At 34.2% G+C, this 15,366-nt stretch overlaps 1 protein-coding gene across 1 annotated transcript in view; it reads right to left on the minus strand.

Moving 5' to 3' along the window:
• The window catches only part of LOC133522693 (mucin-2), a 114,682-nt gene that overhangs the window by 72,323 nt on the left and 26,993 nt on the right, over positions 1 to 15,366 (minus strand). The window lies entirely within an intron of this gene.

The following is a 15,366-nucleotide window of genomic DNA, read 5'->3' on the forward strand; positions in this document are numbered from 1 at the left end:
GTATTTTTATTAAGACAAAACGGGGCTTAACAAACACAATATCTTAGTTCGAAATATCTACAGCAGCTGCCGGCAAATGGCTAATAATATATACAAAACAGAGCATTCGTTCAAAACAATGCATTTAAATGTATTCATTTTATGGAGGAACGGAACTTCTAACATCTATCTCTGGCACTGGAAATGTAAACATTAGATACTTACTAAAATAAGTTTTTTGATCTTGATATGACATTAGCGTTTTGTCATTATATATCATTCTGATACATCAGCGGACGGTAATAATGTTTCTATTAAAATGTAATGAATGAAGAGATTGTAGTGAATATTCTTTTTTTGAAGACTGCTTTTATCAAGTAGGCCAATATAGACCAATGCTCCCATCATTTTTATTTATAGGTTAGTATGCCAAAAATGGTATTGTTTGCCAAAAGCGCACCATAAAATGTTGCATACTGTAGGCATCTTCTTCCGTACTATTTTTTAAAAATAAAGCATAAAATAAGTAATACGATATAAAGTGTAATAAAAAATACATGCATCGTAAAGTGAAACAATTTAAGTGAGGTGGATATGTGACGGAAGATGTCACTTCCCGCCTCTTTTAAAGTAATAGGCGATCGTCGCAAGTCGTTCGGCAAAGTGGCTTTCGAGTTATCAGTGGGACCAATTGAATTCTTTTCGATTTTTTTTGGAAGCCCTGTTGTCACCTATAGGTAGATAGTGATATTGTTATTTCTGACCATACTCTGAGGGTCAGAAATAACAATAAAAAGGTCATACAGAACAACTGTTACCATGGGGCGAGCCCCGAAAACGGACGAAAAATCTACTGTCTTTTACATTCTGTCGAATCATAGGTATGTCAATATTTTCTATGGAACAGCAATATTATCCGTATTAAAATTTGTTCAATATGATCTATATACAGTCCGATTCAAATTTTAAGATACATCAAATATTAGGTCTAAATACGATATGGATCGGATATGTCAGTGTCAAAAGTGACGTTTCTGTTTTAACAATTTCGACCTAATATTTGACGTATCTTAAAGTTCGAACTGTTCAATTTTTTTATTATTTCAAGATCGACATTTATGGTCACCCTCTTTGTTTTATCCATATCAAGTGACAAATTTAATATCATCGCAGTCTGGTTACTTTTGAAGAATCGTATCTCACTCAAGTGTGTCATTTTATTTTCTTCATAATCAAAGTGCTGTCATAACGGCTAAAGAAGTTTTATCTATGTTAATGAAGTGTTGTAGGGTATCCATGATTGTACATAATCAAATTTGCCCTTAGAAAAAAGTTAGATGACCGAAAAAAGCGTGATTGTTTTAATTATATATGACGTAAACGATTCATTACCATTTACTGATTGTGTAGGCTTGGTCCTGTTCACGTCTCATGAATCACCCTGTATATGTCACAAATACTCTTTATCGAAAATAAAATAACAGTACAAGTTACAACTATTAAAAGTAGAGGGAAATCAATAGGCGTTCTTTTTGTAATACAGGTTAAACAGAGTTTTCCAAAAACTTTTTTATTTATTTATTAGGAACCTACATAGTCTGCTCTCATTATTTATTAGGACGATAGCAAAATTACTTATGCCATCAAACATTTACTTTTAAATTGTCTTCCTGGACCTGCTGTAAAATTAAATTCACAAACAAAACGCTTCTGTGAAAATTGTAAACAAATTAAGTCATCTTTTAATAGCTCCGGCCTTTGCTCAATTAGAAGCTTTTCCAGTACTTCCTCCTATAAATTTAGGTTTATTTAAACCGAAAAGCGACGTTTTTTATTTCACTTTAAAATGCTTTCTTAATAGACTAGAATATTTATTCTGCTTGCAGGCACTAAGTTAAAACTCCAATTGGAACTGCATTGCCGTGCCGAATTCCTACCGGATGCATTGTCACGGGAAAAAACGTTGTCAATGCCAAGATCCTTAAGAAATTGCCGTTTTCCGTGGCAATTTAGTCAGTAGTATTGTCGCACCGCATTTCTGCCGGCTGCATTGACACGAGGAACGTTTATGTCCTTGATAACCGACTTTTTTGATATGATTTATTTTTTCCTTAATATTTATGTTAGGAACATTGTGACATTGTTAAATATCATGTAATTTTCAATGATAAATAAATGAACCTATCTATCTATCTATCTATCATTATACACGATAAAAAGCCTGCAGCAATACAGCGCGGCAAAGCAGCGCAACTGAATTTAATCTTCTACCGAACTAGAGCGACTAAAATATTTGTTTGCGTATTTTAAAAGTACTAGCATTCGAATTTTAAATTCGAAGTCTACTCTCCACCGACAGACCGTTCTATTATTACAAAATGAAGAATCGTGGGAACATTCGTATTTATTCAACGTAGATTTGACCTATTAAGATAAAATGTATACTTTTTAGTTTTATTTGAGCTTTTATTTAATCATCCAATCTTGCAACTAAAGGTCTACTTTTATATCGATTAACTAAACTTATATAATAGCAATAGATACCTTTAGAAGTACAATTTACGATAACTTTACAAAAGCTCGTATGCAGATATTTTATAATGTACTTACCAAAAATTGGTCTAAGTTCAAACATCGAAATTTCGTTACCGTCGATAGAGAGGCAGATAACGATATTCGACTTTGATGTTCACGGTAGGCCTAAGCAAGCTATCGTAATCGAGAGATACAAATATACTCAGTCACAAAATTCCATGGGCACTTTCTGAGTGAATTCAATTTAGCAGCTTGCTGTACATTCATAGATACCTATCATAAGTTTTCCTAGCAAACGTTGCTGTCTGAATGTGAATAGTTAATTTAGCAAAATCGATAGCACAACGGCCGAGCTATTTAAAAAGCGCTGCGTTAGATTAGAATTATTAAATGGTCTGTTCTACCAATGACTAACATTTTTAAAAAGTTTTAAATTGTTCAGCACGTTTGCCCTCAAAACCAGGAGATTCAGGGTGGTTTCAGACTAGCGTGTTCTACGAGTGTACGCGTACGCACGTGTGAGCTCGTATAGACCAAACGTAAGGAAATGTAACGCTCGCGTAAGCTCGTAAAAACCAAATGTAGGTAAATGTAACGCGCTTGTACCGCCGAAACGATTGTATACACGCAGAAAAATACCCTACTATGAAACCGCTCTCAACTGGAGCGTGCGTTCGCTGACTCGTTGAGTTGGTTGGTTGAGTGACCCGTTTAAATATATTTCATATGTCTGAGCCTCACAGAAGTTTTAATATTATTATCTAATGGCCATATCCACATAAATACCGAAACCACTCTAGACATAGTAATCTAGATACGCAATTACTTCAAACATGAGCACAAATTAGTCAAAACGTACCCGCTCAAAATTCTAACCACATGTTTGTAAATTGTATTATTACTTACCGTACCGTACCGTACCTATGTAAAATACCCAAATTTATCTTAGATACGCACTACTATAAATTATACCATAAATTTACCATACCATATTCTATAAGTACTATAGATCTTTAATAAATATGTCAGTAAGGATACAATCTTCAAATCCCTTTTCTTTTACTCTAAGGAACCTAGAGACCATAAACTATGGCTCGATCTGCTAACATTATGTGACACATGAATTTTAATTGTAAGTATGTACCTATGGACTTTATTGTCAACTTCCTTCTGTTATTTTTTTGTTTTATACCGGAACACTTTAGGTGTTTATCTACCTGTCTGTCTGTCACATGCGGTTTAATATAATACCAACAGGATACCGAAAACATACGGTATAAGATAAGTTTTTTTTTTTGGTAAGGCGGTAAAATTCACAAATGAATCTAAGTCAAATAATTCTGCAGAATCACAACAGAATAATCAGGCTGATTGTCCTTACATAACCCGTTCCACAAACCTGACCTAAGCAAAGCATTGTTATATTATCAATCTATTCAAACCACACCCATTGTGCATGCGATGCAACAATGAAAGTATCTGATAGAGAAATGTCAGCCATGCAATTTGACTTATGGCTCTTGCAAATCGTGAAGCAACTACATGTGATAGCTAAGGTTACGTTGCATAAATCTGTAATTACCTACCCGTCATCTTTAAATAGACCCTTATCGTAATTGACGCTATCTTTTGTGAGCACAATGAAGAAATTGGTGCTAGCATTTCTGTTACAAAAGGACCTTGGTATAGCCTTGGGGTAACAAATGAATGGGTAGAAAAAACAATTATTGCGTAAATAATGGACGGATGAAATGTGAATGGCGTTGATGAAAACCGTGATTAATATGATGTATCATCACATAATTGCCTTTTAAGAGGCAACAACAATACCAAAGAAATCTTTGCTTCTCACCAAAATAAAGATAAAATGTTAGTAGTTTATTCTTCAAGTAGGCATATTGTAATGCGCTTATGAACGTCGAATAAAACTACTCTTGCAATAATATAAAATTATCCTTTATAAAATAATTTATGTAAGTAGTAATTATAGTAAAGTAGGTATATGAAACATTTGGCATTATGCTAATAGCCAGAAAGGGAAATGGGGACAAAGGTTGCATAGAAAAATGGTCGTCCACCATCCTTATAACGTAAAGAAGATTGAATGAATGCTGTTTAACTTTAACGATGTAGAGCTGACTAGGGACGATTGCACGAGATACAAAGTTCACTTATTCGGTTGAGTGCTTCAGAAAATATTATAATACTGCGAAAAAGCTCCTTCTAAAGTCTACCCTAGATTCCCTATCTAATTTAATATATAATAGGTATAGGTAAGGACCAGTGTGTGGGTTGGTTTATGAGGTAAAAAATATAAGGAATTATAAAACTTTCTCTGGGATAACACCAATTTGACCTACAATCTATTTTAGTTGAAACGTTGCTTCGATATGCAGTTAAGCTGCATTATTCATATTAAAATGAAACTTATTTGTTGACCTCATGCCACTTACACTAAATAACACTTAGATTTAAAGATAGGTTTAAGAAGCGAAAGCAAAAACATCCTGTCATATAGAAATAAATTAGAATTTCACTTTCCAAACACATTTAAATGGATTATATTGGAATGTAACGGAAAGCCCGAAGCGGTAATAGAAGCGGTTAGGCGTGACCTTCACCTATAAATTATTACGTTAAACAGGAAATATCGTATCACTTATAGCTGCATTTTATATTAAGTTTAAGAAGAAGAAGATATGACCGTTTATAATGCAGTGAACATCCATTGTAGATATCAAAGACAATGATATTTTATCTATTTATATGATAATAAACTTTCTAGAGGTAATTTTAACACACTGATGTAATTTACTTAGCTACAGCTACTAAAACTTCCAGACACTTTGGTAGTACTCTCACTCCACCGCCTTCTAAAGAGTTTTTGCCTATGAATTAGCCGCCCATTCATCAAAACTTATCAAGACAAATGAAGTTGTAATTGTCAAAATAAAGATTCAAATTAAAATGGAAAAGGGAGACCTTTTTACAGATCTCTTGGCGGCCTGAAGTTAATTAAAAGTTATTGAAATTACAGAAATATGTTTTATCTCGTTTTTTGTATTGCGGTTAATTTGATTTCAAAGCCGCTGTGAAATAATCATTATTTCAGTCTAAGGAAACTAACTTATTGACCTGAATAAAAATATGAGCCTTGAACAACAATTTATGATTAATACTGAACAAATATTCAAAACCTGTACCAGTTTTACAGAAATATAAGGAAAACAGCTATTTCAAATTAAAAAGCACGTTCAATGTTCGCTCGTGTGGTACGCAAGCTTGTTTTTCCAACTGGAGCATATATTTCCCGTATTGCTTTTCGGTGTTCCGATGGAAATCATTTCATATATCGGAAATACGGGTAGAAAAGACGGTGCTATTATTTCAAAATTTTGATGATAAAGTACACAATATTTCGCTAGATTTTTTTCTACGCAAAGACTTGAGTGAAGAGCTTTTTTTTAATATATTTATTATAAAAAGGTACTCGTTATGACTCTTAATACAATATCAAAGCAGACTGTGGCGAAAGGTACATCGAAGGTAAGGCACATCAACTGAAGCGGAGATCGGTGTTTAACAGTGGATGTCGTTTTACAGAGTTATATTTTAATTATTACCTCATATCTGAATAAACAACTATGTGTAGCATTTTGAAAGATGGTTGTGCCTGGTTGACGACTTTGGGCTGATTAACCCTTTACTTACGACCCATGTGATAATATATGGCCTTGTCGAGTCAAAAAAGAAAGTCAAAAATTGATAAGTAATAATAATTGGCTAAAAAATGTAGATCCCTAGGAGTAGAGAGATTAAGTATGTCGGATTATACTCTGGTATTATTAAGACATACGAGACTTCAATTGAGTTTGCCCGACAGTAAAATTCAGGTGCAGTAATATAAAATAACATCTACTCCGTAATGCTTTCACGCTTCTATAGTTATTTTCAACTGCCGAGAACACGGCTCTTTAATCAAACAAGTTTACACTCCACTGTTCTTTGACTAGCCTGAAAATGCAGATCCTTTGTCGAAGTATCAAATAATTTTATGGCAAGTTAACTTGGCCAGCTGTCCACCAACTCGGTCGAACTGAGCCGCAGGGAATGAGAATTCTCTGTTTGAATATTCCCACTAGTTGCGTTCCGCGTACATAAGTGAGTCGAGTAACAAAAGGCCCTCCTTACCCACGTCTTTGAACGCCTTTCAAAAACCAGGCAGTTCCCAAGTTAAGCGTTTACTTATTCTCGTACCGCCCACCATAGCTAAGGAAGTTTGAATCTAGTTGGATTTTGAATCGGATAAAATTTAATTTGTTCAAAAATATGACGAACCAAATTAAATGCAACATTGTTTGTTTTATTGAAGGTTGAAATTTCTTTGAAACAGAGTGTACATAGTAATGTACATTGGGCACCACGAGGAGAGACTTTTAAGGGACACCGACATGTAAAAAATTTCTTAAGTAACACAACAGTTTGTACAACGAGCAGATCCACTCACGGCGAACGCCGTATGATGCGGTTGTCAATTTTTTTGCAAGAATATAAAGAAAATCAAGCCAGAAAAACCGAATCCTTGACTTGACAAATAAATAAATAAATATTATAGGACATTATTACACAAATTGACTAAGTCCCACAGTAAGCTCAATAAGGCTTGTGTTGAGGGTACTTAGAAAACGATATATATTATATAATATATAAATAAATGGAGCATAACTATTAAGCAGAGCAGTCCAAATGAGCATTTTTGCTATAAATTCCACGATACGTTGTTTTCAAGACTTCTATAGACTATCTTCTTTAGGTCCTTATTTAAACAGAACATTTATTATAGAGACTTGAGACGAAACTCGTGTCAAGTTTTTCTTTTATAGATTCAAAAGACTTGTTCTTTCTGACTCCAACTGGTTTATTGGAGCCGTCGACTCGCCCGTTCTTTAGGCGATTAGAATGTAGGTATCTCCTCTTAGTTGCGCCAAATTGCTTAAACCTAACTTTGGTATTACTTAAGGCATCATTATACCTAGAGTGTGGTTGTAAGCTATAGTTTTAGTGCATATTAATAGCCTATTTGTATGAGAATGTAGTTTCAGTCCACCTATTTTACAATCAGCTGCAGAGATAACTGACCTGAATTTGTTTGCAGGGAGGGTCAACTATCTCTGCAGCTAACTTTGCATGAAGATATTATTTTTATGTAAATAATGAGCAGTCTCCTCTCCTCCTCTAGTATTGATTTTGAGACATTTTCTTACCTGTTATTTCTTTAAATGTCGGCAATAAATTTGCCAAAAAAAGTAACCGTTTAAACTTATGGAAATTTATTATTTTGTAACCTTTTTTTTATTTTTTTGTAAACAAATAATAAACGCTTACAGGTTTTTTCCTCGCTAGACGAATAAATGTAGTCTAAAAATAAGTAAAATATACAGTGAGTACCTATATAAAAACCTAAAAATAATACATACACAGAAAATATCGATAACTCAAGAGTATTTATTTTCGAGCTTGTTACATAATACTTCTTTGGACCTCGAAAAGGTTAAACATCATTAACGACTAGCCTAAAGTAGCCATTAAGTGTAGAGCTTTACTACCTAAAACAAATTAAAGCTAAATTGCGACTCTCTGCGCACATTGTATAATCTTTCTTTACGCTCACTCGGCTCAAATCTCTGCATTTCAAGCGCCATAACTTCCTCCTTAATTACACCCAACAGGTATTATTTACTCCCTCTTAAGTTGTTTAACTCATTGCCAAAGTTTTTATAGGTATGCTTGAATTTTTGTACGTATAAAACTAAACTTTAAGCATTTTTGCAAATTTTGTGTTAGTTTAGTGCATTTGTACAACTTGATAGACACTCATTCGTTTATTCGGAAAGACAACCGTAGTTCATGAAGGAGCACATATTTAATCGTACGCCCCAAAAAAATTGTAGCCAAGAGTACACATCTTAACATTTCGCTCACCAAGATCATCATATCGGTGAGATATCACTAATATGTATTAACTGAATAGTTTGTATAATTATATCCAGTTACTCTTTTACTTAACGACTTTCGAAAAATAATGCTACTTTATTTAGTTAAAACGTTGTATAACCACTACAAGATCTATAAAATAATTAGAAAAATTAAGTACCTAATCCTCCTAAAGCATACACGTTTCTTGGAATCGTGGCTTTAAGCCGTGTTCATTATAAAAGTATCATCCGAGGCCAAGTTAAAGTCGTTTATAAGTCAAAACAACTTTGATAAACTCATGACATCTGAGCAATAGCTTCAACTCTCTTATAAATTAGTTTGTTTACGGAAAGTTTATTTCATTTTTCTGAGACGTTTTAACGAGTCAAGTTTAAATTGAGCGAGTCATTTAGTTTGAGTGGGGTATATTTAAATGTTTAGCTGTAAACTGAAAAGAAGAAAGTTTTACTTTTCCTCACAGAATATTCTCGTAATTGGTCCGGTCGTGTGCTGGTCTCAATCTTATTTTTTTGCGATTTGAATATACATAATAAATATTTTGGGACAATCCTACACAGATCGACCTAGACCCAAACTAAGCAAAGCTTGTACTATGGGTACTATAGGCACTGGATGATATCATAGGTACTAACTATGGATAAATACATACTTATATACATAGAAAACACCCATGACTCATAGGAACAAATATCTGTGTTCATCATCTGTGGTCGTCACGATGGCGATATGATGTTAACAAATCAGTATACAATATGTTATGTTTCAAACTAACGGCTCGATTCGAAGAACGATCAAGACACGTTTAAGATCTTGGATAGATCTTCAAAAGATCGATAACTAAACGACATGTCAAAATTGACGTTTATTTCCGCTGTGATCCCAATAAGATCTATTTTCGATATTTCTATCGTCAAAGTGTCATTGGTTGCCCGAATCGAGCTGCTTCTGTCAATTATGCGACATACAAACGATATGTAAATGAGAACTTAAAATATAAACCAGAACTTATCGTTATCGTATCTCATTCTTCGAATCGGGTCTTAAGATAATGGTAAAAAGTATTGAGACATTGGTTACCTACTAAAGTCGCGTGGAGATATCTGATTCATAGTAAGGTTTCAAGAAGGCAGTACCTACATCTTCTTGAAAACCATTCTACATTGCGAACTTGCAAGTAGGCAGGTAGGAGTTATTTCGCAGAACAAGAAAAATAATATAAGCTCATGGCGCTTTTGTTTTCTTTATATAAATTGAAATAACATGTAAATATCCTATCAAAAATCAAAAGTAATATTTTCTCCAAAAATATTCCACACAACGCCTGAATTCTTATAACGCCATAGCCGGGAACGGGAAATTGGGCATAAAAAGGAAAACACAGCAGAGAAGCGCTGCAAGTATGAAGCTTACAAAGGGAACAAGACGATTTAGTGTAGTAAGGTCGATCTTCACTGATGAAACTTATATTTTACGAAAATACATTAGAAAACCCAGCAATTACGTTTATACAACTATTTCATGACCAGTAATTTTATTAATTTTAACAACAGACCTGAGAGGCTCTTTAAGAGAGGAGTTCAACCAATTTTAAAATTTCAATCCGAGGAATCGTTTTGATTTAATCCTTGCCGCTTATTTTCGCCATCTATCTACGCGACAACAATTTCATCTTAGCCACTTGTTGGCAGTCTTCAACTGTGATTTTCAAAACTTCCTACCTCCGATAGCTAAATGAACTGTCGCCCGCGGTGTTACCGAACCGATACGATATTTAAACCTTCAAGAAAAGAGCGTTCTCTCATCTTAAAGGCTGGCAACACACATACATTCCCTCCAGCGTTACGGGTGTCCCTCAGCGACGGTAATTTCTTAACATCAGGCGATTAGTATGCTCGTTTGCCTTCTATATAATAAAAAAATTAGGGACGATGATTTTTTAAGCTAGTTTTCCAAAGCTAATCTGAAAAAGAACCACCCACCAATTTTGCATCGTGTATAAGATAGGTATCTATAAGAAACCATTCACTATTAAAAAATTTAATGTCTCATATCAATTAAATACTTTTGCAGAAATCGCTAAGCGTCTGGTTGACTGGTAACCGAAGAGCTTGCGGCTTCAGCATTGCGATACAACGAGAAAATGCCGCCAGCATCTTTGGTACAATGCCTCGACGGCCTATTTTAGATTTAAGATAGTTATAGTAATACCTTTGTATATGTCTTTTATGTAAATAAAGATTTTGTAAAAAAATATATATTAAATACGGAAATTCAGGCCATGATATGTTTGGCAAAGATTTTGATAGCCCAGACGGTGCACGGGTTTTTTTAGACGTCAAACTTTACTTTATGCTGTATCTGTAATCCCAATCATTCATCTGAAAGTCGAATCCCATTTTCTGAAAGTCGAAGTGTCGCTTCGCTCAAGCCTTGTCCCAACTCTGTAAAAACAGTCGCGGAGGCGCTGAAACGCCTCGCCGATAACTGAATCACTGCTAACTACCTGCTGCCTTTTTACTGCGACAAAGGAATTAGTGCGACAAACGCCTTCCAGACAAACGGGACAACTGGAGTTACGTTAAGATAATGCTTTGTTGAGTTTAGTTTTGCGTGCTTGAAAATAAATTACTGAAAAATGTTCCTTGTACAAAATTTTTGTACTAATGAAGTCTAAAAGTAATTGGAGTCATGGTTGTTTTTATGTATATAAGTATGTTAATATTGTCGCCTAGTCCCCAAATGTACGTAAAAACTATGCTTTGTTTGTGTCCCCCAATATTTATATTTATAGTAAACGTCCCTGTGTTGGGACTGGCACCAGTAGTGGGATATAAACAAATCCTGTAAAAAAAGTATTTACGGTCAGTTTTTAACCGCTAGCAACAATTTGCCATAAAGAACCAAAGATGGCGCCATACATCCCATGACTGGAGCAAAAAAACATAGTTTTAATTTGTTAATAATATTGAAACCAATAGCAGTAGATTTCATTAAATACATAAACAAACATAAAGGACGAATAGGACATTCAAGCTTTACCGCATGAAGCGGTAGAAAATTTACAGGTGTCGGTGAAATAATAAAAATACTCCAAATTTTCTCTTAAATGGCCCATGATTGGTGCCATTAATGTGGTTCGCATACAAAAAACAATTGCGTTTTATGAAGTCATTACACACTATTACTACATAAATATGTGCGCATCTATCTACTTTCGAATATTAGTTTGCACTAAATTGAAAACGTAATATTTTTTATCAATGTAACACCAAAATAAAGTTTTTTGCGTGATTTCTGTATCAAACAAAGTTTTTCTGTCAATTTAGCGCAAACTAATTTTCGAAAGTAGACAGATGCGCACATATTTATGTAGGATTCGTGTGTAATGACTTCATAAAACGCAATTGTTTTTTGTATGGAAAGCGAACCACCTGAACATATTTATTTATGTAGTTAAAGTAGGTACATTAGCGCTTTAAGTAGTAGTAGTTAGTAACTCGGTATAATACCTGCAGCTTCATTGCGGTGATATTAGATCCCCTTCAAAATGAATTTACTTTAAAGTCAGCTGCAGCATTTAATACTATTACCGCTTGGCTTTAAATCGATTACCCCTACCGATGGCATCGATGCTATTATGGTCCACCAATAACTACGTCTACAGTTCAGGTGACTTGGCGACTAAATCTATTTAGTTCATATCTATTAGGTATGCCGTCCATGTAATAAACCTTTCCTGAAAATCTAGGGTTGACTAATTATTTACTGGCAGATAGATTTCAGATAGTCAGTATTTACTTATTGGGCTAGCAATTTACGGTAAATTGGCACTGTCCGGTGTCATAAATTTCGAATGCTGTTTTCATTTAGACACCATAACTATTTATTATCATAGCATCCGGTCTTGTTGACGAATGGGTATTGTTTCGTCCGACCCGTCCGCCATCGGGGCATCATAACATTAGGACACATTAATTACTTAATGATCATTAATGACTTAGCCTTCCTGACACTTGGACATATTTGCTAAAATACTTTGACGTAGCCATAGCAACGTTGTACAAAAAAGTGTTATTTTCTGAATTGACAAGCATCCAAGCATTTTGAATTTTCAGACACCGCTTATTGAACTTACAGCAAATCTAGCACATTGCTATTTATACCTACTTATAGTTAGTATTCTGTCAAAAATCTAAACAGTTATTTTGTTTCATTTTTCCGTTAGATACTTACAGCCCATTTATTCATCAAATCACCATGCAGTGTTAATTGCCCTAGTGCTACAGTAACTGTTTCCCAGCGGTTAACTGTGCAGTTCCCACGGCAATGTTAGCATCCGAAAAGGAATTACTTAGTACCGATACGTACAATACATAGATATTCTACGTATTATACGTATAGGTATTCTGTATTTTTGACTTATAATATTATTGGCGAAATCTGACAGATGTTGTGATAATTTTCTTTACTCAGGGCTTGTTTATATTGATGATTACAATGGGAATCTGGATGATCAAAGATGTCTTGTACCATGAAAAATAATAGAATATCTACCTTTTTCGTATAGAATTTCAAATTTAACCACCGATTAATATAAGTAGGAGTGTTATGAACGTACCTAGAAGGTTTGTTTTGTAATCACTCCAAGTCCAATTATTTTATTTTTCAACTGCTTCTAGATCAAACACACAAAAGCACACGGTTATTGTAAGCGATTTTTTAGTTTTAACAATCTGTTCTGTTCTTAATGGCCTTTTGGGCAAAATTCCTAGAGTGCCAACAACAGAAAGGTATTATTTACAGTAGGTACTTATGGTATATTTTACACATTCATACAGTCAATTAAACGTACAGGCCGCTTAATTAAAAACCCAGCCTTACTTGCTCAAGTCGACATTCACACTCAGCTGATATACATTGAATGGCACAAGTTCAATTACCACCATAATTAACAAGGCTGTTCTTCGCTTTTTACTAATTCCTACACGATATAAAAACTTGTTATTGTACATGTGTACTGTTATTGTACTGGGAATAATTGTAAAGCCAGATTTTAGCACCGTACTGTTGTCTTTACTGTGATTCTAACTTCCGTGTGAAACTAAAAAATAAATAATAGATAAACCCACAATAAGCTCAAGAAGGATTGTGTTTTGAGTACTCAGATGATACGAACGATATACATAAGTAATACACAAATACGTACTTAAATACATAAAAAAACACCCATGACTCAGAAACAAACTGCTCATTACACAAATAAATGTCCTTACCGGAATGCGAACCCAGGACCATCGGCTTCATAGGCAAGCTCACTACCGACTAGGCTCGACCGGTCGTTATACTATAAACTATAAATTAACATAAGTATTTAAGTTGTTTGTACATATTGGTAAAAAAGAAATCATTTTCCGTAATTATTTTGTGTCCGTAATTACATTATCGGCCCGATTCGAAGAATGATTAAGACACGTTTAAGATCTTTAAAAGATCGATAACTACCTAAACGACATGTCAAAACTGATGTTTATTTCGATTCCGCTGGGATCCTAATAAGATCTATCTACGATATTTCTAACGTCAAAGTGACATTGGTTGCCCGAATCGAGCTGCTTCTGTCAATTATACGACATACAAACGATATCTAAATGAGAACTTATCTAAACCAAAACTTATCGTTATCGCATCTTATTCTTCGAATCGGGCCGTATGATACCTAGATTTTCTGACATTTGGATTTATGCCCTAGGTACTGCCAAGTAGGGCATTGTGACTCTGGACGTTTTGATACTTGAACATGTATGCCCCTAAAGGTAGATAAACTTAAAACTCATTTAACTTCATCAACTGATGCCATGGAGATAGTAGAAAATCGTTTTAATACTAGCAAATATTATTATTACGTAATAAGTAAAAACAATAGAATTTCCAGCCAGTCATAAATCGTAGCTTAATAAATCATTTAACAAAAACAAAGGCTATAAAGCATTAAATTTAATCACTTAGATAATCATTTTCGTAAATAAATATAATCTATGAAAGCTTTTCTAAGCAATCAAATAATCCGCAGGCCATGGTCGATTACAATATACAGGATGATTCATGAAACGTGGTACGTTCGCATTTTTATTGCTTGTCACGTTCTAACAAGTATTTAAGTGCAAAAATGACAGGCATAGTGACAAGTAATAAAAATGCTGCCACCACATGAATCACACACACTCAGTAAATGATAATTAATCGTTCACCGTCGCATTTAAGTAAAACAACTACGTTAAGAAAAAAGTAAAGAAAGTGGATATAGGCCTCTTTCTTTACTTTTTTCTTAACGTTTTCGGTAAGGATGATTTTTTTTTATTATTACCAAAGCCACCTAAAGATTAAGCCTCGTTAACCGTTATGCGTGTTATGATAGCATTTTGTTTATGAAGAACTAATATTGTCACTTGTCATTTATAAAGCAAAGATTGTCCATGCATATCGTAAATAAATTAACTTCTTTTTGAACACTAATTTGAGCCTGCCTCCGTCTCCTAATTCAGCCTGTATATTGTATACTTAGGACCAGTTAATGATTTAAACAACGGCCTGAGGCGGAGAGTTGAAGTTTATGGATGTTTACATTGGCTTTGTGAAAACGCCTCGATTTTGGCAAGATTAATATGTTTAGTTTGGTATTTTCTTTATACTCGTAATTATTTATTTGTTAAATAGCTCCTGCCCATGACTTCGTTTTCGTGAAATGTTGATTTTTTTATACTAAGTACTGTAGTTAAGACTAAATTATAAAAAATCTTCCAGAATTTCTTTATACCACTAAAACCTATGCCTGGTTTAGATTTGCGGTTATATCAA

The sequence above is a fragment of the Cydia pomonella genome, chromosome 11 (genome assembly GCF_033807575.1).
Source record: "Cydia pomonella isolate Wapato2018A chromosome 11, ilCydPomo1, whole genome shotgun sequence".
In the NCBI taxonomy this organism is placed as follows: Eukaryota; Metazoa; Arthropoda; class Insecta; order Lepidoptera; family Tortricidae; genus Cydia; species Cydia pomonella.